The 26,674-nt window shown below is 42.7% G+C and overlaps 1 pseudogene; it reads right to left on the reverse strand.

Annotated features, from left to right (window-relative positions):
• Positions 1-221: 221 nt before the first annotated feature.
• Positions 222-14,044, reverse strand: LOC108392585 (Fc receptor-like protein 2; annotated as a pseudogene).
• Positions 14,045-26,674: the final 12,630 nt, after the last annotated feature.

Raw genomic sequence — 26,674 nt, forward strand, 5'->3', positions numbered from 1 at the left:
CACATCACGATCTTAAGGCTGTGTCCTGAGGGCAGCCTCTGGGAGTGGGGAAGGCAGGCAGAACCCATGGTCCAGGGATGGGAAGGGGATGAGGAGCCTCTGATTGCCCAGGTCACCTGTCAACTGACAGTCACATCCTCTCCATGACCTCCCCCAACAACTGCCTCACCGCACTGGGCCCTGGGGCCTTTGCCGTCTACACAGGTGTCATTCCCAGAATCCTATGTGGTCAGAGAGTCGTTGAAGGTTGCTCCTCCTCCAGATGGTGCTCAGATGCTTCCCAGGGGCACATCCTCATGATGAAACTGGTACAGGATTGGAGGGGAGCCTCTTGAGGCCTTGTAGTGGGGCTCCACCGTGTCATTCTGGACCCTGTGCGCCCTTAGGGTTATGACAGTGAGACTGCAGTGACATCACTGGGCATGTGCTTGGGCTGGTTGGGTAGAGGTGAGGGAGGATCCTGGGGGATAAATAACTCTCATTTTCAGGACACTCCCAAGGCTCCCAAGGATCATACATCCTCTTCTTCTTATGTCGCCACCCTTATCTCAAGCCCGGGTGTGTCCGGTGTCTCCCTGACATGGTCTTCTCTCTGCTTCAGTCTACACCGGCTCCTTCTCCGTGATGTTTCAGGTTTGTGAACAGTGGTTCCCAGTTGTTGTCCATCTTGGTGTCAGAGAGGATCCCTCCTATTATGCTATAACCTCTGTGGCCAGCTGATGGGCACCCCCTAATCATAGTAAATATTTGGTGGTTTGACTGATAGGAAGGAACTGGGATCCACGGATGTGGAGGAACGTTGACCTTGATATTACTGGACTATCATGATAACCCTCCTAGTTCTGGAAACACCAGTGGGGAAGGATGGCCGGACCTTGCTTGCTTTCAGCCAAAGCTCCATTTCCAAGAACAAAACAAAAAAAGAAACAAATACCTGTCGCCCTCTTCTCAGCCCCAGTCTGGCACACTAGTCCCTCTGACACTACATACACAAGCCTGGGATGATTGACTCTCTCCCATACCCTTTGACCTTCATAGTCTCTTCCTAACATCATTACACAAGAGTCCTTTTTCCCCTAACCCCAGAGTGGGCGGCTGCTGGGGCTTGCTCAGCCTTGCACCCCCACTCTGCCATTCCTGCAGAAGCTGTCAGACAGCTGTGCCTCTTGTATCGGGAAGATTCTGGTGCCTGAACTCCTCTGTGGACTACTAGTATCTGGCCATTACAATAAGGGGTGACATGAGGTCTAGAGAAGATTTAGACACATTTCACAGGACTGAAAAGCTCACATTCCCTGTGAGAAGCCTTGTCCTCAGTGCCAGAATATGGGACACAGACTGTGGGGCACAAAGAGCATCCCTCAAACCTCACTTTAAGAGGCTTCAGCCTGAGGGAGTTTGAGGTGAAGAATTCTCTCCCATCAAGGGCCTTCTGCCCCCCCTCCGCACACAGGCCCACCCTTTTGCCAGCCGAGCTCAGTGAAGAGAGTGAGCCTTGCCCTGAGCTCTGAGCTTCACTGGTCAGAAGGAGGTGAGGCTCCCAGGTGTTCTGCGGCAGCACCGGGCCTTGTCACAGGGGACCTGGCCAAAGCCTGAGTTTTTACCAAAGTCAAAACACTTTCTTTCATTCTAAAGGGAAACAAGGGTAGTTACTATCATGTGTCCCTTACCCAAGCATTGCAGAGCTGCAGTGTCTCCATCACAGATGGAATGTATGGCCCTGAGACGGTACATCTGGTTTTTGCCCCTCTAATTGCAGTCTGCTGGGGAAGAGGCCACAGCCCTGCATGGGCCCGGAGGTGATCTTCTCTACATGGTCCACCTGCCTGACCATTTCTCTATCCAGGGACCCCCATGTGTGGCCACTTTCCATGGGCTGCCACACTTCCAGCATAAGTTATGCTGTTCCCTAAGTTCATTCTTCAGAAATGGGTGGCTTCTTAAGCTTGACCTTTGTCTTTTTTCATCTGGAGAAACAGGCAAATGAATAAGGTCATTGAGGGACTAACCTGCACTCTCTAGCACACTTGATTTGAATCCTCCTTGGAAGAGATTCTTTAGTCCATCATCTCTCTCAGGCCCACTATATTCTCTATGATTGAGGAGAAAAAAAGTCCTTTTCATGTGCTGACCGTGGGCTTGTTTGGCCTTATTAGATCCATGCTTCCTCTACTGTGCTGTGGGTCATTGGGTTTACTGACAAACAAATAATACCACATCAGGATAGGCAGCTCAGATCACGTGTAAGTTGATGGCCTGAGGTTGAGTGTTCAGTCTCTATAGGATGTAGTACTTAACGAGAAGTTGTTCTTCAAGAGAAGAAATGCTATCTGCAGAGGCAGGCACTGCTTTCTCCTAAAACTTGTCCTTCAGCTTGGAAGACATATTTTGGCATACTCAAGAATAATGGACCTCCAGAAATTTCATCAAGAGGGGTTTATTTACCACCCTCTGGCATGCATGTGTCCCACCTCGTCTAGAGTTGCTACTTTCTGTTTAACAGGTCTGATCAGAGTGATGCTGTTGGTACAGTAGACGGGGATGATGTCCTGTGGAATGGAGAAGGGACCAGGGTTCTTGTGATCGTATGACAGAGGGATGGAGAGCTGGTAAAGCTGCAAGGTAAGACAGTGTAAATGTATTGCAAATGCATCTGGTGGTCTCCCCCAATAGGGAAAGAGGGGGTGAAATCATTCACCAGCTTACGAGCTTTGAAGGCAGGTACCAAGAGTAAGCTGATTGGCTCCATCAAACAAAACCACATCTGGAGTGGCACTTGCAGTTGTCATCCTTCAAGGCACCTCTGTTTTCTGTGCAGTCCAGACAGGTGAGTTGAATAGGGGATGTGGGGGGGGCTCCCTAGATCTGCATCCACGCAATTAATCTATACAATCAGTACAGTCTCGATGCAAATCCCATCTGGAATACTTTGAGCAACTCACTACCCTTCCTCTATAATTTCTATAGAATAATAAAAATATTAAAAAAAACAGGTTAACTTTAACAACAAAGAACAATGATGGGTTTCATATTATCAGGTATTAAGGTATATTAGAAGGCCAGGGCATTAAAAGCAGTACAACGTATGTGCAAAATCAAACAAATGGGACAAAATAGAGAGATCCTAAATAGATCCTGTGTCTGTGGAAACTTAAAGTTGACACTACAAAATAATGGGAATGGCCTCTTTAGTATGTAATATTGAGAAAACTGGTTTACTGTATGGAGAAAAAATATTAGACCAATATGTAATATCAAATGTAAAGATTAATTCTAAAGGATCTAATGCATAGAAACTGAAACTACCAAAGTAAGGGAAGGCAATCTAGGAGATGATCATTGTGAATCTGGGGTTGGGAAAGACCTCTTAAAAGTCTATAAACACAAATTAAAGGTGAAAAATTAATGAAGTTGCATAAAAATAAAAAATTCTGCTCAATAAAGACAATATGGACGAAATTGACAGATTGTGGGATAGGAGGTAATGTGTGCGATGTCCAAACCAAGCGAGGGACTTCAGAAAGCAGAAACTCATGTATATCAAAAACAACAAAAAAGACAAAAATTCTATTCATAAAGGCAAACAGTTAAGTTTCATAAAAGAGGAAACCCCAAAGGCTAATGAGCACATGCAAAATGTTTACACTCAATGATAATTAGAAAAATGGAAACAAAAACACCAGTGAGATCTCTCTTTATGCCCATTGGGTTGGCAAAATTAAAACACTAAATAACGCAAGAATTGCCTGAGATGTCACATCTGGGAACGTTCATGTGCTGTTGGGGGCAGTAGCAATTTGGGGGACCACCTGGAAATACTTGTTGCATCAGTTCCAACTCTGGGTATGTATCCAGAGAAATTTTCATGCAGGTCCCTGGTGGGACATGAAAGAGGAAGTTGTAAGTGTTGGCAGTAGTGGCAAGTTGGGGGTATTCTAGGGGAGCATCCCTGGGGGATTGGGTAAGGAAAGTGTGGTGGAATAATGTGCAAAAGTTGGAGTAATGAACAAGATGTACGCACAGCAATATAGATAGATAAAAAAATAGTGCCAAGTGGAAAATATCACACCACCATGTGTAAGTAAAATATTTAGGCTTACAGAAAATAATGCATATAAATGAAGAAACACACCAAACAGATTAGAATGGTTGGCGGCTAGGGGATGGGAATAGTGACGAAAGATACAGAGCTACAAAGAAAGAAAACTCGAGAAAGTTGGTGTGGCTCAAACAATGGGATTGAGTCACAAGCAGGAGTAGGATCCACTCTGTCCCTGAGGTCACAAAATGAAGAGGAAGGAAAACAAAACCAAAAACAAAGGAAGCATTAGGAAGAGAAAATAGAATAAAAAGGCAAACACACTTAATAAAGTAAAAAGAAGCTTGTATTCAGTATACAAAACCGGAAGTCAACTATATATGATATAAAGGGTCCCATCTAAGACAAAGTGGCTCAGAAGCTGTTAGAAATCAAAGAATAGATGGAGACACATCAAGACAAAAGCACTAAGTGGAAGTGCAAAAGGCTAAAATACACAAGGAAGCTCTAAGCCTCATAAATCTTTGGAATTAAATATCTTCAGCATCAAAATACCTGACACATGGACTACAGGAAATGGAAGGAGAAATAAACTTCAGCACAATGACAATAACAAATGATACTTGTAGACCCACAGCAGATCAAAGAGATACAATATAAGGAGGCATGTAGCTTGAGTGATGTGATTAATAAGGAGTTCCTAATGAATATCTGCTGAACTCTTGATCCTGGTAGAGAGAACTCATTTTCTTTTAAGTACTCATAGAAGATCTACAAAAACTGACTGTATTTTAGGTCATAAAGTTAAACCTTAAAAATTATAAATTCAATTGATTATTTTTTTAAAAAATCACAAAATTAGGGGAAAAATCCTTTCACCAGGTAGTTCTTAAAAATTCCTCTTTAAATCAACTTTGTCAAAGAAGAAAATAAAACTGATATTGCAGACTTGAAAATAATGATAAGCCAAGCACACATCCAAAACTTAAGGGATATGAGTAAAATTGTTCTCAGGGAAATTCATTAAACAACTGGAAAGAGTACCAACAAGAAAAAATGAAAATAAATGAACCAAGCACTGATCTTAAGAACTTAGAAAAACATCAATAAAACCAACTAAGATACAAGCAGACATTAATGAATAATAAAATAAAAAGTCTAATGCAATATATGAATAAACTCAAAAGGTTTTCTATTAAAAACAGACATACCACTGGGTAGCCTAATCAAGGAAGAAAGGACAATGAATAAATATACAACATTTAAAAGCCTACATTAAATGGATGACTTTTGAGGAAAGTATAAATTACCAAGTCTTTCTGTGGGAAAAGACAGTTAAATAAATAGAACAATAGTCATGAAAAAAAATTGAGAACATTTTTAGGCAGCTACACATCCTATCGGGCTAGATGGCTCACACTAACTTTTTTAAACTTCAAAAAAGAGATTAATTTAGCAGTATTTAAATTTTTTGAAAACAGAGAAATATACCTTCCAAAGTAATATGAAACCAATACAATATTGATACCAGAACTTTTCAAAGAAAGGATAAAAAGCTACAGACAAATCCTCATTATGAATATCTATGCAGAAGTCTTACAGGAGATACTATCAAATGGGATTCAGCAGGATATGAATATACGTCACAAGCAGGTAAGGTTGCAAGAATTATTCATTACAATCTGTTAATGTAGTTCACCATTTAAGTTAAAGGGTAACAAAAATAACACCAGAAAGATGTTTGAAAAATTCAACATCTACTTCTGATTAAAGAGTCAATAAAATTCTTATAAATTTTGGATGGTATGTAATTTCTTGATGTCATATTCATGTATAAAATTAAAAGTCAGCATCACGGTTAATGGAGAAACTCAAAAAGTATACCAGTTAAATCTGGGAACAAGGCCAGGAAACCTGCTATCCTCATGGTTATTTAACATTGTTCTGGAAAGGCTAGCCGCTGCATTTAGGAAGAGAAATAAGCACCTACTCTGAATATTAATAGAAGGAGGCAGATTGTTTTATCTACAGATATGATTCTACACCTAGAAAACCTAAGAATATTAACTGACAATGCAAATCGATCAGTAAAATCCAATATTTAGCCTACACACCAAGATAGACATCTAGGAAATATAATGGAATAAAAATCCTATACAAATAGTTTCAGTAGCATAAAGAGTCTAAAACTAAAATTAACAAGACATAGGAAGAACTTAAAAGAGGAAAAATTTAAAAACTTTGCTAGCTGTAAACAAAGACAAAATAAATGGTACAATATAGCTTGTTTTTGGAAGGGAAGATTACACCGTTTAAAAATGTCAATTTCTCCTGAAATTCACTTATTATTATGATGTCATACTAATACAATCCCAATTAAAATACCAGAAATAGCTTTTGAAGCTTTACAAACTATACAAGGAGCTAAAACATAAAACCTAGCACATAAGATGGGTTCAATAGATTAGGTCTCTTGTCTTCACAGAGAACCTCCCGCACGGCCCCGGGGAAGGCCTGGGCCCTGGGAGCACTGAAGGTGAGGAGAGGGCCAGACGCTGGAACTAGAGGCAGTGGGTCATCAGAGAGGGTCTCCTGATGGGGCAGCTTTCAGCCCACTCCCCCCAGCCCACGGGCCTCCAATTCCCCCACCCCATGGTTCTTTCCCCCTATCACACCTCCTGATCTAACCCTGCAGGGACGTTCCTGCGAGCTTTGACAGGCTCTGGGGAGAAGCGGGTGCCTCTGGCCACGCCCTAGCCTGCCCTCCTTTGCCAGTCTTATTGTTGCCACTGCCAGCACCACCACTGTCATGGCAATCCTACGGCATCCAAAGGGCTCCTCAACCTCTTCACAGCCCCGTTTTGTCATCCTCGGACCATCCTCACTGCCACGGAAAGAGACTGACCCCAGTTAGGGATCTGGGGCTAATTAAGAGAGCCCAGCTTACTTCTCACGGTGACGTTCACCAACTCGCTCTGGAGGAGGCTGTGGCCGTTGTCAGCGGTACAGTAGTGTCCCCCGAGTGGCCCTCCCTGACAGCCAGGACCTCCAGCTCTGCTCTCTGGGAATGCTCACTTTTCCTGCCCAGATCCTCCCCTGCGTCCTCTCTGTACCAGGAGACGGTGGCATCCTCTGTGCCTTCAGCCACGGAGCAGACAAGGACCAGCGTCTCCCCTTCCACAGCCTGTCCCCTCTGGGGCTGGCTCTCCAGGAGCACTCCAGACGCAGGGATTCCTGGGTGGACACGAGAGGACAGGTGAGGGCCTGGGGTGGAGGCTCTTACACCTGCTGAGCATTTCGGCAGGTGAGGTGGGTGGAACGGAATGTTTGAGAGTGACTTTAGTGGGGAGGGAGCATGCTGAGGGCCCTTAGGCAGGACCCCCTGCCCCAGCACGCCCTGCAGCTCCGGCCCCGCACATCCCCACACTCGTTGGCCTGGCCGTGTCTAAAGCCCCGGGCCTGCGGTGATCTTGCTCCCTCCGGATCTCCTGCTGCCCCCAGGGCAGCGGGAGTGTGGAGGAGCCACAGGCCCAGGAGTCCCCAGACAGCTGGCACTTATTGGTCACATGATCTTGGGAGGTCAGTTGATCTCTCTGGTCTTCAGTTTGCTCGAACATACAGTGTGGATAATCATTCCAAGTTCACAGAGCCCTCATGAAGCTGAAACAAGGTACGTGTATAGAGTACCTATCACGCTGGTGATGTTCAGCAAATGGTAGCTGCTTTTGATACCACTCCCCATGGCATGGCTGAAATAGGATGCATGGCAAGGTGGTGAGGAGGGCATGACTGGTGCCGGAGGTGCCTGGCTTCAAATTCCAGCTGTGCCACTTACATGGTGCTGAGTTACCTTGGGTAGGTCATTGAACAGCTCTGTGCTTTCAGGTCCCTCCTATGTGTGTAATGGGGCTACTATTAGGACCTGATTCATAGATCCTATTCGCACTAGCACTTCCCGGGGTTGCTGAGGGGTCTAACTGTAAAGCTGCTCTGAGAGGTGCCTTGAATTTGCTAAACTTTCCATAAACCTCCCCTCCCCAGATATGTCTGCGCACCAGAGGTGTTTTTCTAGAGCTGAGCACGAGAGCTTGGCTTCAGGCCTGGCCTTGGTTAAGCCTTTTATAATTGCTGGGGATTCTGTTATTTTAATTATTACCATTGTCATTACTTAGTTCCCTCATTGCTTTACTTGGATGAAATGTGCCTTCTCTCAGGGGGTCACTCCTTGCAGAGCTCATGATTTATTTATGGTTCGTTCGCCAGCACACAGAACTAGTTGCCCAGTAAATGCCCCAGAGAGAGATTATGATTGTGGGTTTTCTGACAGGGAGAGCCAAGCTGTTAGGCTATAATGCCACTGTAGCAATTAACAGAGCAGAGCCCGTCACCATAGCCCCCAGCCCCACAGGGACAGAGGAAACACAGCTGAAAAGAGGAGCTGATCATCTGGTGGGGAGCAAGCGCTCTTCCCCGCTCAGCCCACCCTGGCGCCCACCACGGCCGCTCAGTCTGCACACGTATGTGGAGTCAGTGGCTCTGCTTGGAGACACTTCCAGACGCTGTCCTGGCCTCACACCAGTGAAATCCCTAGTCTTCCTTCCACACTGCTGAGACCCAAAGCTCTCATGAGCTCCAGTCTGGCTTCGGGGGGTGGCCACTGCTGAAGAAGGGGTAGCAGAGCTGATCTTTCTGAAGGGAGCTGGGGGTCACAGGTCAAGGTCACTGAGTCCCCCTCAGTGGGCTCTGGTGGTCTGGCTCTCAGCCCAGGTGCTGGACACAGCTCTGGAGGGAAGAATTAAACAGAGAACCAGTCAGTGATGTGTGGAGTCCCTGTTGAGAAGTGGCGCGTCTTCTCAGCCCCAGAGAGCAGGATACACAGATCCCGATTCAAGGACACACAGTCATGCATTTATCCCTCCCTGGTGGTCTCCTCTGCCCCGTACCCTCGTCCTCCCACACAGGTCCTGCTCCATCCCAGAATCACCTGCTTGAACAGTGAGCCATATAGATCTTGTTTCTTCTGTTGTGTCTACAAATAAGAATAATTTCCTATCCGCCTTACAGTAATAGGAGCTGCTGTCGCTGGGTCTTACGTTTGAAATGAAATAGCTCGAGGCACTGGGGTATGTGGTTATATGATATCCATCCTTGTAGTACATCAGTCTCTTTATTTTATAATAATTTTCCCCAGAGCATCTCACAACTACCTGGTCTCCTTCATAGACGTAGTGTGGCATATCGACGCACAGCCAGTCTGCAAAAGATGCAAAAACACCCCGACTTCTGTTCATAAGGATGAGGGATGATGCATACACACTCATAAGAAAATGGGGCAGCCACAGATCCCTTGGGACCTACTAGCCCTCTCAGCTTCCCTGCTCAGCAAAGATGAGCTCTACTTCACCTACTGACATCTTTTGTCTTCCACACATTCTGTTAGTTTTATGTCCGTTAAAAAAAATTTTGATCTCATTTTTCTATGTGTGAACCATTTTCTGAACTAAATATGGATTTAAAGTGATTCCACTTACATCTCATTATATTCATTCAAGGTGACCCATGTCCCTGTGGCAGGCATGGCTAACTTTCTCTGCTTCTCTCATTCCTCAGAGGCTCAGCCCAGACGTGTAATTCAAAGGCCTTTCTGTCACTCTCCCTGGATGTGATGATCCGGGCCACTGAGACATCAGCGTTGGGACTTACAGCATCAGTATCTAGAATTCCCTTCTTGAATGCTTTTTTTTTTCAGAGCCTTCTAGGAATCATTTTCTGGATAATCCCTTGAGAAGGGGAGTGGGATTGTTCAAGTCCTTGCCTCCCCCTGGAAAAGACAGTGGTTAGCAGAGAGCTAAGGAGCAGCTTGGTGTTTTAGATCTGCCCCAGCAGGAAAAGAAAACACCGTAGAATGGAGAAGGGCTGGTAGAGTGCTGCCTGAAAGTTTGTACAGAGGGGAAGGAGAGCTGGCCACCGTACTGCTCTGTGACCCAACCCCGGAGCCCTGGGCTTTTGGGGGGAAGATGTTCAGTTGTCAACTGAGCTAGAAATTCAGGTTTGAATATCAATTTGGAATTGTACATGGGGTTGAATTGCAGGGCAAATGTTTGTTATTCTGATAAAATGCCTAATGTTAGGCCTGAACCTCGGACCATTCCCTGCAGTGTAAAGACACAGTGTTAGACATGGGACTGCAGAATGGAGAAAGAGACACTGCATGAGAGTGTTTGTAGGCTGTCTGCCCAGCCTATACCTCTAGCCACGAGTTTATGTTGGGCAGAGGCACATCAGCTCTCGGGCTTGCTGCAGAAGAGACCCTGTCCTCTCATGGGGTCAGCTCCACTCTCCAAAGAGGTGGGGTGAATGCCTCTTTTTTTTTAGAACTTCCAGATTATTTTAAACAGGTTCTCATCTTTCAAATTCTCTGTTTTTGTACATATTTTACAATATTTACAGTATTTCAAGCTAGGGCTCTATCTTTATAAATGTAAGAGGTACATACTCAGAATTTTGTTCTTGATACAGCCAACTGATCAAGTAGGTTCCAAGACAGCTGCTCCATACCTGTTAACCACTCTGGAAGTCTCACCATCAGACGAGGAGGGTGGTGGGGAGCATAAACGTTGGTACAGAGAGAGAAGCCTTAAGCCCTCCTGGAGGCCAAAGTTTTCTTCCTCCATATTTAGTCTGGAGAAGGTTCTCACTGAGGATTATAGAGAAGAAATCAATTTGATGGAAGAAATGTTGGAGAAATAAGATTTATGTGACTATGTTGGTTGGTAATGATGACAGGGCTATAGATAGATAAGAAATCATCTGTATTTCCAGTTTTACTGAGACTGGGACAAGGATTTGACTGTAAGATAACTGAGCAAGTGACGTTTAACCTTGCATTTTACTTACAGCCCCATTCCCTAGAAGAAGGTACAATTGTACATATATATACATTTTACCATAATTTCAGGGAGTTCACTGGGTCCTATGGGGGTGATCCAGAGACCCTCTAATGTATGAAGACCACTCTTGCTTGAAATTACATCAGGTACAAAGCAAGTGTATCATCATATTTGAAAGTATTGGATATATACATATTTCCTCCCCTCCCTTTCCTATACTAGAATGAATATCCTCTCAAAGGAACAATTACAGAAGAAAATGTAACTCTCCAACTAATATAAAACTAAGACTTCCTCTTTCTTTCATTATATTAGACCTTTAATTAAAAAATAAAAGGAAAACTCATTGGGCTTGGGTAGTCTGCAATCCAAGCAAAAGATGGAGGTCTGCTTTTGTTTGGTGCAGAGCCTCCCCCTGGCCCTCTGGTTACTTCTCTGTAACGACTGTGCTTCCCAGCATCCCAGCCTCCAGCGCTCTGATGGGGACCTCTGAGTCCTGGGTCCAGAACCGGGAGCATGCTCTCCCAGGTGCTTTGGTGGGTGCTTCCCTTGCCCAGGTAACTTCTCTCCTGCCCCAGGGCTCAGGAGTAAAGAGAAATGAATTCATGGCCTTGAGAGGGTCGGGGTAGGGTCGCTCACCCATCTGGAAGACACGTGGCAAAGCAGAGATGGATTTCTGCCACAGCTGGGACCAGGGGGAGTGCTGGCCTCCAGCTCTCTGCGTCCTCGTCCTGACCCTGATCCCTGCTAAGAGGCTGGGACCTGGGAATCTGGGATTCCCAGAGACCTAAAGGAACAACAGCAAAAAGAGGAACTTCTTTTGGAGGAAATAGAAGCAGAGAGATTACCGCAGGATTTGGAACTTTACACGTTTTTAAATGTTCTGGTCCTCTGTGAAGTTTCCCAACAATTCTCTCCTCCCAACTCACTCTACTCCCAGAATGCAGATGTATGCATAAGGGTTGAAGCAAGCCGGAGCTTGTCTTGGCTAACGGTGCAGGCCTTTCTCTGCTGACTTACATGTTTGGAGTCTGTGGTGGGAGGCTGTTGGAGGGGACAGCATCTGAGGGCTCAGACTTCAGGTGTGCCTGGTTGGATATGCGGGAGAAGAGAAAGTACCAAAGAAATGACATCCATGCACATCCATATGCATTCTGTGTCTTGAAATTTCTCCCCTGGAAGAGTGAACAAGGAAATGTTCTGTGTAGGTTTTCAGAGGTAGAGAGATGCAAGTGGTTTACGTCAAAACAATGTTTGAGAAGGAACAAGATTATGTGGCAAATATGGGGCTAAATGGCAGGAGGCAGAGAACATACTGGAACATTCTAAACATGAACCAAGCATTTAACAATAAGACATGACATTAGGTACCTGAAGGGCCGCCCACTTGATGGCGCTTCATTATTACATGCCCTTTTGGGGTTTTGTTATAGTATGTGGACAGTTTATTTCCTCACATACACAAGGTCAGAAAGGTGAAACATATTTTCAAACAATTTGGGAAATTCAGAACTTTCAGAAACGATCCAGGAACATCAGCGTAAGAGCGACTAGCCTGCTGGTATGCAACACGCAGGCTAGGCAGGATAGAAATGGACGATTATAACTGTTCAAAGGAGCTTCCTGAAAAACATATCTTGCTTACTGGGTGATGAAATTTGGCTCTTCTCTTTCTCAATTATACTTTTAAACCATGAGAGGAAACCTGGTGCATTTTGCCAGTTTATCATCCAAGCAAGAGACCATTACGAGAACATATTATCCGATATAGGACCATTATGATTTCAGAGCTGCCATGTTCCTGTTCTCCAGAGCATCCTGGTCCCTTCGGGAGACGACACCCAGCTGTGGAGAACAGAGAGATTTTGGAGCACCTTTTAACCTGCAGAAAAGGGATCCTTCCCGCATCCTCCACTCCACATATAGCCATTCTCTGCAGATGTCTCACCTCTCCCAGTTTTAGGCTTTCCAGGTTGGGAGAGCAAAACCACACCCCAAGCCAGGACAGCGGGCAGGTGTCAGGGGTAGGGACTGATATGACCTGGAGAGCAGGAGAGGCATCCCTGCAGCCTTTGCAGAAGGTTCTGGGCAGGTAATGGCCACTGACACAGGCCTCTGAGAGCTTTCCGTCCTGTGGCACCCATAGTACCCAGGGATTCAAAAGAACCAGGAGAAGGGGAACTCATACACAGCAGGGGGTGAAGATTCTGAGATAAGCGTAGGCAGGACTTCCCACACTCCAAATCTTGCAACCCTCTGAGGAGTTTTGTGAATGCCCACCTGTCCTGCGTCTGTGTCCCCAGTACAGGGGGTGCTTCCAGGAGAGTGGGAAGAGTCCCGAAGGTGGGGGGTGACTTCCCGTGACACTGGGCCTGTTTGCAGGTCTTGCATGCCTGCTAGAGCAGAGGGCCTGCAGAGCTTCAGGGGGTAGACTAGTTAGACGTGAAATAACCCAGCCCCCACCTCAGGCTCTTGGAGACTTTGAGGGGAAAAGTAATCTTTCCTGGGGTCTCTAGCAACACCGCAGGTGGCAGATGTGCTGTCTGATGCATCAGCACCAACAGTGTGCCCCCTACAATGGTCTGCTGCTCTCTGGTAATGCAGTCACTGATGCTAACACGGGAAGATCTTCAGAATCTAGCCTTTTCCTTTGAAATGGTGTCTCCGGACCCAGCACAGCCTGGGAAGGGCCAGCCTGGAATCTGTGGTGCATTTGGCCAGTAGGTGGTGGCCAGGAAGAACATCTTCTCCTAGCTGTATTCTAGGTCTGGCCATTAGCCTGAAGTGAGTATGGGGAGCGCCAGGGTGCAGTCGTGCGCTGGAACAGGTCCTATTTATGGTGATATCCTGGGTCCTCATGTTCTGACACCACCTTGCACTCAGAGGAATTCCTATTGGACTCCAGGCCTGGGCATGAATGGGAAAGGGCACAGGTACAAGCACAAAGGCTCTGAAAGCAAGGGTCGTGTAGATATGGTCCAGAAAAGTGAGGCCGTTTTGTGATATGGGGTATCAAAGGCCCACCCCCAAGAGTAGAGATACCCAAGGCCGAGTTAAAGGATTCAAACTGACTTTCACAGCCACCTTCTGCTACCAGGGAGGGAAATGGGAACATGTCCGCGAGTTGCAGCTGCCTGGGAAACCCCCCCTAGTTCCAAAAACCCTCCCCTCTGTATGGGAAAAGTCCCAGTATAGTGTTTCCTCAGGTCAATCTGGGCTTATATAAAATCAAAGCAAGGTCAACTCAAATGAGGCAGAAAAGTCTCTCCCCCAGGACTGGTAGGACTGTAGGCAAACATGGAAGTCAAGATTTCAGGAGCTCTGCACTGTGGTATTGAAAACAGTTACGGTGATTTTCAGTGTTCTTTGTTATTAAAATCTGAGCTGATGCCCTTACAAGGCCTGAGTTTAAGGTCTCTGGAGATTAAATATTGAGGTTTACCCAGGCCGGGTCTCCAGAGGCATGAGTGTACAGCCCTGTAAACTGTGAAGAAGAGATTTTTGAAGTGAAAAGGTAGTGGACAGTGCGAAGGGCAGACTCCGAGCAAAGAGAGTGAGTCCATGACAAGCCCCACATATCTGAGCATGTGCTTCTCCAATTAAATCCAAAGCGTGGATCTAATTTTTGCTTTATGACTGGCAAAAGCTTGAACTGCTTACCTGATATGTTACTAAAACCTGCAGTGCCCGTGGAGGACAATGAATGACTGTGTCCTGAGCACAGTGTTTTTCAGTGCTTAGAGAATTATCTGGATATTGGAGGAGGAGAGAACCCTAAGACTGGAAAGGTCCATATTTACCAGTCCAAGATTTTTGTAAGGCTACTGAAATCCAAATGTGAGATGGACTTCTGCTTCCAGGACGAGGGAATAAATATACATTTTTCTTTTCTTCCTCAAATGTACAACTAAAAACCCTGGACAACATATGTAAAACAAACACAAGAAGACTGAAATATGGAGACACACAAAAAAAGGTAGACCAGCTAGTAACCTCAGTAACCTCAGTACCCAACGAATAAAGTCCCTGATTTTTTTTTTCAGCCTCATCTATCCTAAACTTGGAGTTGAAGAAGTCCAGTAACCTGTAATACCAATGCACACAGCTCAGCCGAAGTCTGAGCTCTCCAGCCAAAGGACCAAAGGATGAGGAAAGGGGCAGCCTAGCAAGACAGAAAACTAAAACAATAGCCTTTACTCCAGAGAAGCACCATAGAGAAAACTATGGCCCCATCCCCACCCATGCCTGCAAAGGTGGAGTGGAAAGCCTGAACTTGTACTCTCGTGAAAGTGTTGGAAGGTGATCCGTCACTACTCAAAGGGATATTGTCAGGGGAGACGAGTGGAGCGGAGACAGCTGCCACGCTGGCTGGTGACAAGGCCCCTCTCCCCGCGGTGTCGGTGGGAAGCTGGGACCCCCACTCTGTCCTGCAGTAACGAAGTGCCCTCCTTCCTCCCTCTTTTTTTCCCCTTCCAGTCACTGTTTAGTGATTTAAGTCACCCTTTATAAAATCTCTCTCTCTTTTCTAATTGTGGTAAAATATACATAACATAAAATGGACCATTTCAACTATTTCTAAGCATACAGTTCTTTGGCATTAAGCACATCCCCATTATCGTACCCCCATCACCGCCACCCCTTTATAGAGCTCATCATCCCAAACTGAACCTCTGCACCCATTCAACAGTGAGGCTTCATGCCCTCCTCTCCTAGCCCTTGGCAATCCCCCCACCTCCTGTCTCTATAAATTTGTCTATTCTAGGTACTTCAGGTAAGTGGAATCATGCAATACTTGTCTTTTCGCATCTTGCTTTATTCACTGGGCATGATGTCTTTAAAATTTATCCATGTTTTAGCAAGTGTCAGAATTTCCTTCATTTAAAAGGCTGAATTGTATTCTGTTGTGTGTGTGGGTATATGTATATATGCACATGCTGCATTTTGTGGATCCTGCCATCTGCCAGTGGGCACCTGGGCGGCTGCCTCCTTTTGCTGCTGTGAATAATGTTATGAACATGAATGTACAAAATATCTGCTTGAGTCCCTAATTTTGATTATTTTGGGTATATACCCAGAAGTGGAATTTCTGGATCATATGGCAATTCTGTTTAATTTTTCAAAGAGCTGCCATCCTGTTTTCAACAGCAGCTGCAGCATTTTACGTTTCCAGCAACAATGCACCAGGGTTCCAACTTCTTCACACCCTTGTCAACACGTGTTATTTTCTGTTTTTGTCTTTGTTTTTAAATAACAGCCGTCCTAATGGGTGTGAAATGGTGTCTCAGTGTGATTTTGATCTGCATTTCCCTAATTATTGATGTTGAGAACTTTTCGTGTTCTTACACATGAACACACATATGGCAAATATATATATATACTGACAATCAAAAATGACAAAAAAAGTGAGAGTCCAATTTAAAAATTGAAAGGCTTGAATAGGTATATTAAAAGGTCTTTAATAGAAGATATATGTCTATTCTCCTTAGAAGATATATATATATTTCTCCAATATCCTGCCATTTGTGACAACATACATGGACCTTAAGGGCATTATGCTGAGTAAAATAGGCCAGGCAGAGGAAGACAAATAATGCATGGTATCACTTATATGCAAAATCTAAAAACAAAACAAAATAACAAGTGATAGAAACAATGAGTAGAAAAGTGGTTGCCAGGGGTTGTGGGCTGGGGCACATAGAGAGAGCTTCAAAATAGGGTGCACACATTCAGCTATAAGATGAATACATTCTGAGGATTTCATGTAATACATGATGAGTATAGTTGATGTGAATCTATTTTACAATTGAAATTCGCCAAGAGAATAGAACTTAAATGTTCTCACTGAGAAAAAAAAAAAGATAAGTACTTGAGGGGGTGGAAGGGTTAATTAACTAGAGGAGGGATCCTCTCACAATGTGTGCATGAATGTATATGAAAAGACACCACTAAGTACATTTTAAATATCTTGTAATTTTATGTGCCAATTATACCTCAATAGAGCTGACATTTTTTTTTTAATGTCAAAACTTTTGCTTTGTGAAAGTCCCTGCTAAGATGTTAAAAGAATGAAAAGGTGAGCTATGGACTGGAGAATATATTTGTAAACCGCATATCCAATAAGGGGCCAGTATCTACAATGTATAAAGATTTCTCAAAACTCAAAAGTCAAAACAAAACAGAACAAAACCCCCAAATAATCCATCTGGAAAATGGGCAAAAGATATGAAGGGACGTTTTAGCAATGAGGATATATTGATGCCAAATCAGCAATGAAAAGATGTCCAATATCATTAGCCAGTGGGGAAATGCAAGTAAAACCACAATGGCATGTCACTTATGCACACTTATTAGGATGGCTCAAATAAAAAAATCATGACAATATCAAATGCTGGCAAAGAAAAGGAAAATGTGGATCCTTTTACATTTCTGATGGGGAAATGTAAAACGATATGGAAATCAGCTTGGAAGTTTTTTTAACTAAATGTGCTCTTTTCCTATGACCCAGAAATTACTCTACAAGCATTTATCTCAGACAAATGAAGATTTATTTATATAAAATACTGTACTTGAATGTTTACAGCAGTTTTATTTGTAAAAGCCGTTAATTGGAGACAACCCAAATGTCGTTCAACAGGTGAATGGCTACTGGTACACGGTCAAGTGCTCAGTCATGAAACAGAACGAGCTATTGATGCATGTGAAACACAGATGAATCACCAGAGAATTATACTTAGTAAAAAAGATATATCTAAAAGTTATAAAATACTTTAATACCATTTATATAACATGTTTGAAATGATAAAATAGCCTTGGAGAACAGATTAGTGGTTTCCAGGAATTAAAGGGAGTTTGCAGGAGGGAAGTAGGTGTGGCTATAAAAGGGGGCTTGAGGGGTCCTTGTCAGTGAGCTTTATGTTTTGTATTTTGACTGTATCAATGTCAGTGTCCTGGCTGTGCTATTCTACTACAGTTTTGTAAGATGTTACAGTTAGGGGAAACCAGGTGAAGGGTCCATGGGATCCCTCTAGATTATTTTTTTCAACTGCATGAGAATTACAATTATCTCAAAAATAAGTTTAATTGAAAAACCCAAAGGTGAGAATTCTGCCTATTTCTAACAAGGGCAGCCTGCACGGAAATACTTTTTACAGCTGGCATGTGTAGTCTTCTCTGAGAAAGTAGATGGCAGAATCTTGAGCTCATTTGGCTCATCAACTCACCGATTATTTCCAAGTTTATCCTTCCAGGGAACAAAGACATCCACAATCACAGGAAAAAATTTCACCCATATGTTCCAGTTCATAGGTTTCCTATCAGAATTAAGTCAGACATAGGAAGAAGGTTTTAGAGTTGTCCAGAAAATGCAGTTTTGCAATTAGTTGAGGTATGTAGGGAAGCCTCTGTGATCCCTGGGGAGACATACAACCTTAGGAATTTACAGAGCACGCTGAAGAAACTGAAGCTTGAAAAATAGATCAAAAGAGTTAGCGATTGACATTCAGTGATCAGGAGAACTTCTTTTGGAGCCAAGGTGTGTGGGTTTGAATGTCAGTGCTTAACAGCTGTGTGACTTGGGACATTGTTTAACTTCTCTGGGCCTCTTATTTCCTTTCTTTATAATGGAGATAATACTCATAAGTTTGACCTAGATTCACTTGCTTTTACATCCAGCCCCCATTACCTTTTTTTTTTCACTTTTATTGAGAAGTAATTGACATACATCCCTGCATAAGTTTAAGCAGATATCATTAGGGCTTGTTTTACACAAAGTGTGAAATGATATCTGCAATGGCTTCAGCTGACCCCCATGTCCTCATACAGATACAAGAGAAAGAAAAGAAAAAAGGAGAAAAAGAAAAAGGTTCTCCTTGTGATGAGAACTCTTTATTTATTTTCTTCTGCTCTTCTTTTCTTTACTCCTTGAAGAACTTCCCTGTACATCTTCCAACCCTGGCGGCTATTGTTAGCATGTCCCACATCGCTTTCCTGGTACTTACTTCTCTAATTTTGTAACTTTTGACCGCTTTGCTCCAATTTCCCCTTCCTTACCCTCTGCTTCTGGTAAACCACAAGTCTGATCTCTTTTTCTATGAGTTTGGGGCTTTTTTGCTTTTTGTGGTTTGCTTTTGTTTTTAGATTCTACAGAGAAGAGATCATACACTGTTTGTCTTTCTCTGATTTATTTCACTTAGCATAATGCCCTTAAGGTCCATCCATGGTAGGATTTCCTTGCTTTTTTTTATGGCTGAGAAATATTCTATCAAATACATACATCACCACTTCTTTATCCATCTGTTGGGGGACACTTAGGTTGTTTCCTGACTTTGGCTATTGTAAATAATGCAGCTGTGAACATGGGGGTGCAGATACCTTTTTCAGTCCCTGTTTTCATTTCCTTTGGATGTATTCCTAGAAAGGGAGTGGTTGGATCATACGGTAGTTCTATTTTTAATTTTTTAAGGATTCTCCATACTGCTTTCCATAGTCAGCCTCCACCAATATGAACATCTTCCAAAGCTATAGCACATACCGCACATAACAAACTCAGGAAATGGGCATTGGTGTAACCCGTAGAACTTACTCAGGTGTTACTTGTTATGCATGACTTGATTTATTTTTGTGTGTGTGTGCATGTGTGTGGTGCGCAGCTCTATGCAATTTTATCACATGTGTGACTTCATGTAATTATCACAACAATCAAGGTACTTAACCGTGCTATCGCCATAGGGCCCCTTATGTTACCCTTTTATTGGCATGCCCACCTCCAAAGGGACACCTATTCATTCTGTAGCTCCTACCAGCTCTTATTCACCTGTTCTCTATCTGTAAAATTATGTTAGATTGCACAAGTATTATGTAAACACAAGTATGTAGTATATACCATTTTGAGACTGGCTTTTTTTCATTCAGCATAATTCCTTGAGGTTCATCCCAATTTCTACCTGAACCAATAGTTTGCTCCTTTTTTTTAAAAATCATGGAATGCACCACAGTCTGTTTAACCATTCACCCACCATTGAAAGACATCTGGGTAGTTTTCAGGTTTTGGTTGTTATGAATAATGCTGCTGTAAACATTTATGTACAAATTTCTGCCTAAAAATAAGTTTTCATTTCTTTGCAAGTGCAAAGGCTGGGATGTCTGGTAAGTCCACTTTTAATACATACATTTATAAGTTAGCCAAATTATTTTTGGGAGGAGGCTCTTTTACATTTTCACTAGCCATGTGTAAGTCTTCTCAGCGTTCCACATCTTCACCAGCATTTACTGTATCATTATTTCAAAATAAAATTGTAGTTATTCTGATAGGTGTGTGGCAATATCTCACTGTGGTTTGAATTCGCCTTTCTCTAGTAGCTGATGATGTTGTCTGTCTTTTCAAGTGATTCTTTGCCACTTGTATATCTTCTTGGTTGAAATGTATCTTGTCCATTTTTGTATTGGCTATTTACTTTTTCTGTGTAGTAGTTATATCAGCTATTGAGAAGGGTGTTGAAGTCTCCAATTATTACTGTGGATTAATTCACATGGTTTTATTTTTTTTTCAGCTTTATCATTCCCATGGGTTTGAAATACGCTTCTGTGTATTGTAGGGCTTGTACACCATTTAGTTCTCTTTTAAAGTTTCTCTGACTATCCTGAAAGGTTTATTTCCTCATATGAACTTTAGAATGAGCTTATCTAGTCAAAAAGACAAGAAAATGTTTTCATTTTACTGGAATTGCATTAAACGTATAGGCATATAAATAAATAAATACATAAATACACACGGAAAATAAATATACTAATAATGAACACATTTACAATATTGAGACTGAGAACAGAGTTTACATTATGTAAATCTTATGTTATCTTACTCATTAGAGTATGAAGATTTTTTTAATGTAATTTCTTCCATTTTTTGCTGGGCTTATCTTTAGGTACATTATCATTACTTTTTGGTTTCCTATTTATACATGAGATCGTTTATTCTACTTTATTATTAATGGTTGGCCTTGACCATTTTAAGGCTCTTGATTCATATCGTCAAATTGCTTAATAGGACAGTTCATTATCCATATGTAGGCAATTGAATGTGAATCGAGAAAGATTATGTTAGTCCCCCCTTAAAGCTTCCCCAGTGATCTTCCATGTCACATTAGAGTCACAGTGACCTACAAGGTCCTGCCTACATCATCTGCCTATCCAGATATACTTTTCTGACTTCAACTCCTAATGCTTTCCCCTCATGTTCTCAACTTCAGCCATAGCTGTCTTCTTGGTATTCCTGGAAAATGCTCAGCACACTCTTGCCTCAGGGCCTTTGCACTGGCTATTCCTTCAGCCTAGAATGTTTTCCCATAGACAAATAAGGTTCGTCCATTCATTTCCTCACATATGGTCACGCCACCTTATCAGTGAGGTCTCGCCTGACCAGCTCATTCAGAAGAGCAACTCTCTCCTCCATCCCCTTTACCTTCTTTTTAAAAATAGCATTTATCAATATATGAAATTCCATATATTTTATTCATCTTTTTACTCCCCACTAGAATATAAGCTCCATGAGGGCAAAGACTTTGTCTCTTGTGTGGTGTTGCATCATCATGTCCGATCAGAGAGTAGAGTGTTATTGTATCCTCACTTCACTGACTTGGAAAGGGATCACATGTCAGCATATGTCCAACTCCATACGTACTTCAAGTGGCCCTGCACAGGATGCCTCTGCTTTGTCCTTCCCACCTGGGAAGGGTTCTGTGCTAGAGAGGAGAAGAGAGGGAAGCACACGTGACCTGCTGGGGGCAACTAGTGTAACATGTGCATAGGTGGTCAGACTCTACCCGCAGATGTCAGGAAGCCCTGCTGAAATCATTTCTTTTGCTCTACCCACAGGAAGCAAATGTCTGAGTACAGAACCAGTGCATGACTCCTGTTTCTGAATAAAGCTGCCGTAGCTTCCCAGAAGGGAGAAGGACATTTCGGGGTTGTGAGAGGCTGCATGTGAGAGGGGTACCCCAGGGTCCCTGCATCCTCTCTACTTCTTCCCTCTTCTCTGGAAAAGAAAGTAGTCATGATGATCTTAGAGCCAGGGTTGTTGTGGGTCAGGGCTGATACATTTCCTTTTATACTGTCATCTAGGGCCAGAAGTCATGGGTTAACAGAGGCATTGGCAACTGGGTGAATGGGATTTCTCGGGCCAAGTTGTATCATTTTGCAGAGAGATAGTCCTCAACAGGTAATTATCATTCCTTTCTGTTCATGGAAAAATACTGACTAAATGCTTGATGTTTGCAAACTCCCAACTTAAAAAAATCAAACTACCTGTATGCCCTGCATTCAACCACAAGTCAAAATATCCAAAATACATCCAGCAAAAGTGTTTGCAAAAGAATGTTCATTGTTGGGGATATTAATTCTACTGAAAACAATAAAACCATCCAGTTTTAGGGAATTAGATAAATTACTGCACATTCACAAAATGGAAGAGTATGTAGTTATGTATGGAGTCAACAAATACTTTTGATGTAGAGAGAGCCATGGTATATAGCTGAGTTTGCAAAAAGAGGTTATAAAGCAGCGTTACAGTGAGGTCCCATTACATGCCTGTGAAGAGTTATTTAAAACCAGTATCAGCTTGTGTCAGTTAATCTGCAGATTGGAAACAAAATTTATTTTAGGAACAGAATTGCTCTTTTATGAGAAAAAGAACAGTTTAGTGTGTTCTTTGATTATGTTAAGAAATGTACCACCTTCCCTACTCCCACCCCAAAACCACATCTAGGTAGTAGATGGTAAGGTGAAGTGTGACTACAATTCTTTCAAATAATAGATAAAAGGAGCCATAAACAATGTGGGAAAATAATTTCCAAAAGTATTACATGGTTATTTGTCTCATGGCTGGGCTAGAGATGACCTTTCATGGTGGCTGTCCTTGTGCTCATGGCAAACACTACCTTCAGGTACAGAGGACATCTACGTCATTTGCAGTGTTGGGTCCTCAAAACTGCCTCTAAGATGGGCATTGGGAAACACTCTTATTGTTATCATTCAGCCAATGAAAAGATAAGGTCAGAGAATTTCAGTGACATACCCCAAACCTCAGAGCAGGTAACTACTAAAGACTATGTGTGTGTGTTTTAGATTGAGTAACTCAATTTTATTAGCATCAGAGCTGAACACACGTGGATCAACTAATTCTCACTGGCAGACTCACACAAGACACATTTACAAACCTAAGATCAATTTTTTAAAGTTTTATATATATTAGATACATCATTCAGGGTTCCAAACAGTTGGTTGAACTATATAACTTAGTACCAAGGTAACTGAACGTAGAATTAATTCATTCCTTTAGTCTTAAACATTTTGAATATTTATTGATTGCTTACTTGGTATTGAATTCTGTGGCAGAAGGTGACTCTTTAGTGACATACAAAAAATATATATATATATAATCCTTACTTCCATGGAGCTGAGAGTCTAACTCAGAAAGGTGGATACTAAAAATTGTGATAAAGTGATCAAAGAAACACTGTCGGGTGCTATGAACAAATCCAATGGTGTAAACATTTGTATTGTGTTTATGCTAGTCAGGATGCTTGGCTGCAAGAGACAAAATACCAACTCAAATTAGCTTAGGTAAAAAGAAAATAGGAGAGAGAATGTAATGACTGTTTTAGCCTGAGTTTTCTAGAAATCAGAGTCCGAGGCAACGATTAAATTGTTGACATGGTGCAGTGAAAAGTTGACATGGAGGGGGCGGGGAAGGAGGTAAGACAGCAGAGATGTGAGAGACTAAGGTGGTGCATCGTCATATGGCAATGTCACGAAGCAGATACATCCACTTGACTGGCCAGACTTCCCTGGAGAGGTTGCAACGAGTCCTTATGCCACCGAGATGTCCATGAGAGTGGAGAGGGGTGGAGATTTACCTGCTGCTCCCACAGCTGGTGTCCTGGTGTTTCATCCAACCACTAGAAATGTTTAAAAAGAACATAGAGTAAAAGGCTTATGATAAGCCACTTGGACTGTCATAGATCTTGTTCCCCTCACCCATAAACAGACATTCCCAACTCTTGCTACACTGTGACTCACTGATCCAGGTGAGATATTGACCCCCTAGGCCGTTGGTTGGTTGGGGCAGTGCCTGCAGTTGCTAGAACCCCTGGACCATTCATTTCTTGCTGCAATAGCCTCACTTGGGGCTTCAGATCACCTCCAGTTTACACCAAATTGCCCCCAAATATAGTGATATGAAATGCTTTGGGAAGCATTGACTGGAAGTGACCCTCCTTCTGACTTTGTCTTGGATCTACTAAGAAGGGTTTTCTTCTTTACTACTACCCTGGAGACACACAGACACATATGTAACCTTTGATCCAGTGCAGGGCAGTGGTTCTCCAAGTGGAGAAGTGGCCCTGGGGTGTGCATCAGTATCTAGGTATCAGAACTGGGGAGAAAGTGGACATTTCTCACTGCACAGGTCTTAGAAGCTCAGGAGACTAATTTTCTCTCTTCTTTTTTCTTCTCACCTTCCACTTACTACCTACCTTTGTGCATCTTTGCCCCACCCAGTTAACTGAGAAAGACTTTTCTGGTTCTAATGAGCCTCTGTGCCTGATAGAAGCATATGATATTCATCCAAAGTGTTATGGAGGAAAAATGATTGAGAAACACGGATGGTCAACCCTGGTTTTATACTTACCATTTCATATTCTAGCTTCCAAGACTATAGTTCAGTGACTGCCACTTGTTATGCCTTAGGGTCCTTCTTGGGAACTGGGAGCTACCAGGCTTTTTCAAAACAAATCCACAAATGACTCTTTGGGATGGGTTACTCCTGTTGGGGAGAACCGGACCATGGCATATTCCTTCTGTTATATGTTGATCTCATTTGCCTACATTTCACAGCATGAGCATACTTTATTTTTCTTCAAATTCTAGAGCTGCATCTTCTATATCATCTTCTATAATGGTTTTGACCATGAATCAGGTATAGTATTTATGACCCCTTCTGTTACCTAACTTCACAAGTGCACTGCTTCAAGCACTTTTGTACATTTTGACATTTATTTTCCTCTTGGGGGTATATTTCTAAAATTGGATTATAGACTCAGAAAGAACTTGAACAGTTTTTTCACATATTGTGAGATTATTTTTCTGAAAAACTACTATTTCTCAATGCCACTAGCAATATACTTGTTTCTAAACGACCTACTAGGACTGCAACTTATCCTTTATGCATATTTTTGTAAATTTAACTGTATTATGCCTAAGAAAGTACTAAAATATAAATGTATATGCCTTTCCTTCTGTTCTTCTAAGTAGAATTCATTGCTTCCTTCCAGATCTGAGCAAGTAGGCGAGAAATAGAAGAAGTTAAGTAGGGGGGGATCAATCTCCTGGGAAGGGGTACAGGGGGAGCTGTAGGAAAAAATACTCTGAGCAAAAGAGAGAAGGGAGTTAAAGATAGGAGAGGAGGTGATGAAAGAGGAGGGCTAGGGGAGCCAGAGTGGTGGATGAGATTTTTAAAAAGATCAGGAATTAATGCGGTTGGTTACACCAAGTGCAGTGTTTAGGGACAAAAATATAGAAAACAGAAATGAGGAAATTTGGCTTTGTGTTGTGTGGTTAAATTTTTTTTTTAAATACAGTTAGGAAAGAGATAATCTCCACCATGACTTCCGCACTCTTTGGGCTATGTAGAAATAAGTAGGAATATATCCCTATTTATATATATTTTGTGTGTATATGTGTGTGTGTGTGTGTTGTGTGTATTCTCTCTATATATATTCTAATATATATTTATGTGTGTGTGTGTGTGTATATACGCATCTTCAAAATACCCCCTCTAACTTTTAAGGATGTTGTAGGGAATCCTGTGATATCTTAATTATGCCTACTGAGGAAATAACACAGTTTAGACCCTTGGGTGTATTACATGGAGAACAAGAATTGCAGTGTTAGATGAATTCACTCATTTAGAGCCTAAAGTAACTCTCCCTGCAGGTCAGACTCTGTTTTTTAACCCAACTTTCATAGAAAGACAATTTCCTAATCAATTAGAATGTCTCCTAGAAGGAGACAGGTTTTGGATGGCCTTTGCCCTCTGCTAAGATGCCGTCTTCTGGGGACTGAATGGCCTCTGCGTGGACCATTATACAGATGTTGAAACCACGATAAGAGGGCAAGTGCGGCCCTAAGCCAGAGAAGCTCACGAGGGGAGATTGTAGGGGAAGCTGCTGAGCTGTTCTAAGATCAGCCATGGAAGTTTACAGGTTAGCCAACCTGGGAGATTGAGATGCATCGGAGATTAAGTGGGATTTGTAAGGTTCAGCTGATGCCCACATTGCTTCCCATGAGTGGCATAGACTTGGTAATAAATTCAAGACTTCAGGGATTTGGAAAGGAAGGGTACCCTAGCATTGAACTTCGTTACTGAGAAGAGTGACATCTGGTGGCGGCATGAAGAAAAAAGTAGACAGTATCTTTCTCATTTACGAAGAGGCTCAATACAATCAGATATTCATACAATAGCAGCCAGATAGTGCTGTTGATGTATTTTCCACCAGGACCGTTACAAGTTTCCAAGGCATAAAGTTTTCTAAAACAAGTTCTAGCAGACATACCTGGACTAAGCCAGACAAAACCACCCCTCCGTGTAGAAATGAGAAGCGCGGTAAGCTGGTGAGAGCAAGATGACATCACGGATGAGGAAACGTGGAAGTTGAAGGCATCTTGAATGACCCAATTAGATTTTAAAGACCTC

Source organism: Manis javanica, chromosome 14, assembly GCF_040802235.1.
Source record: "Manis javanica isolate MJ-LG chromosome 14, MJ_LKY, whole genome shotgun sequence".
Lineage (NCBI taxonomy): Eukaryota > Metazoa > Chordata > Mammalia > Pholidota > Manidae > Manis > Manis javanica.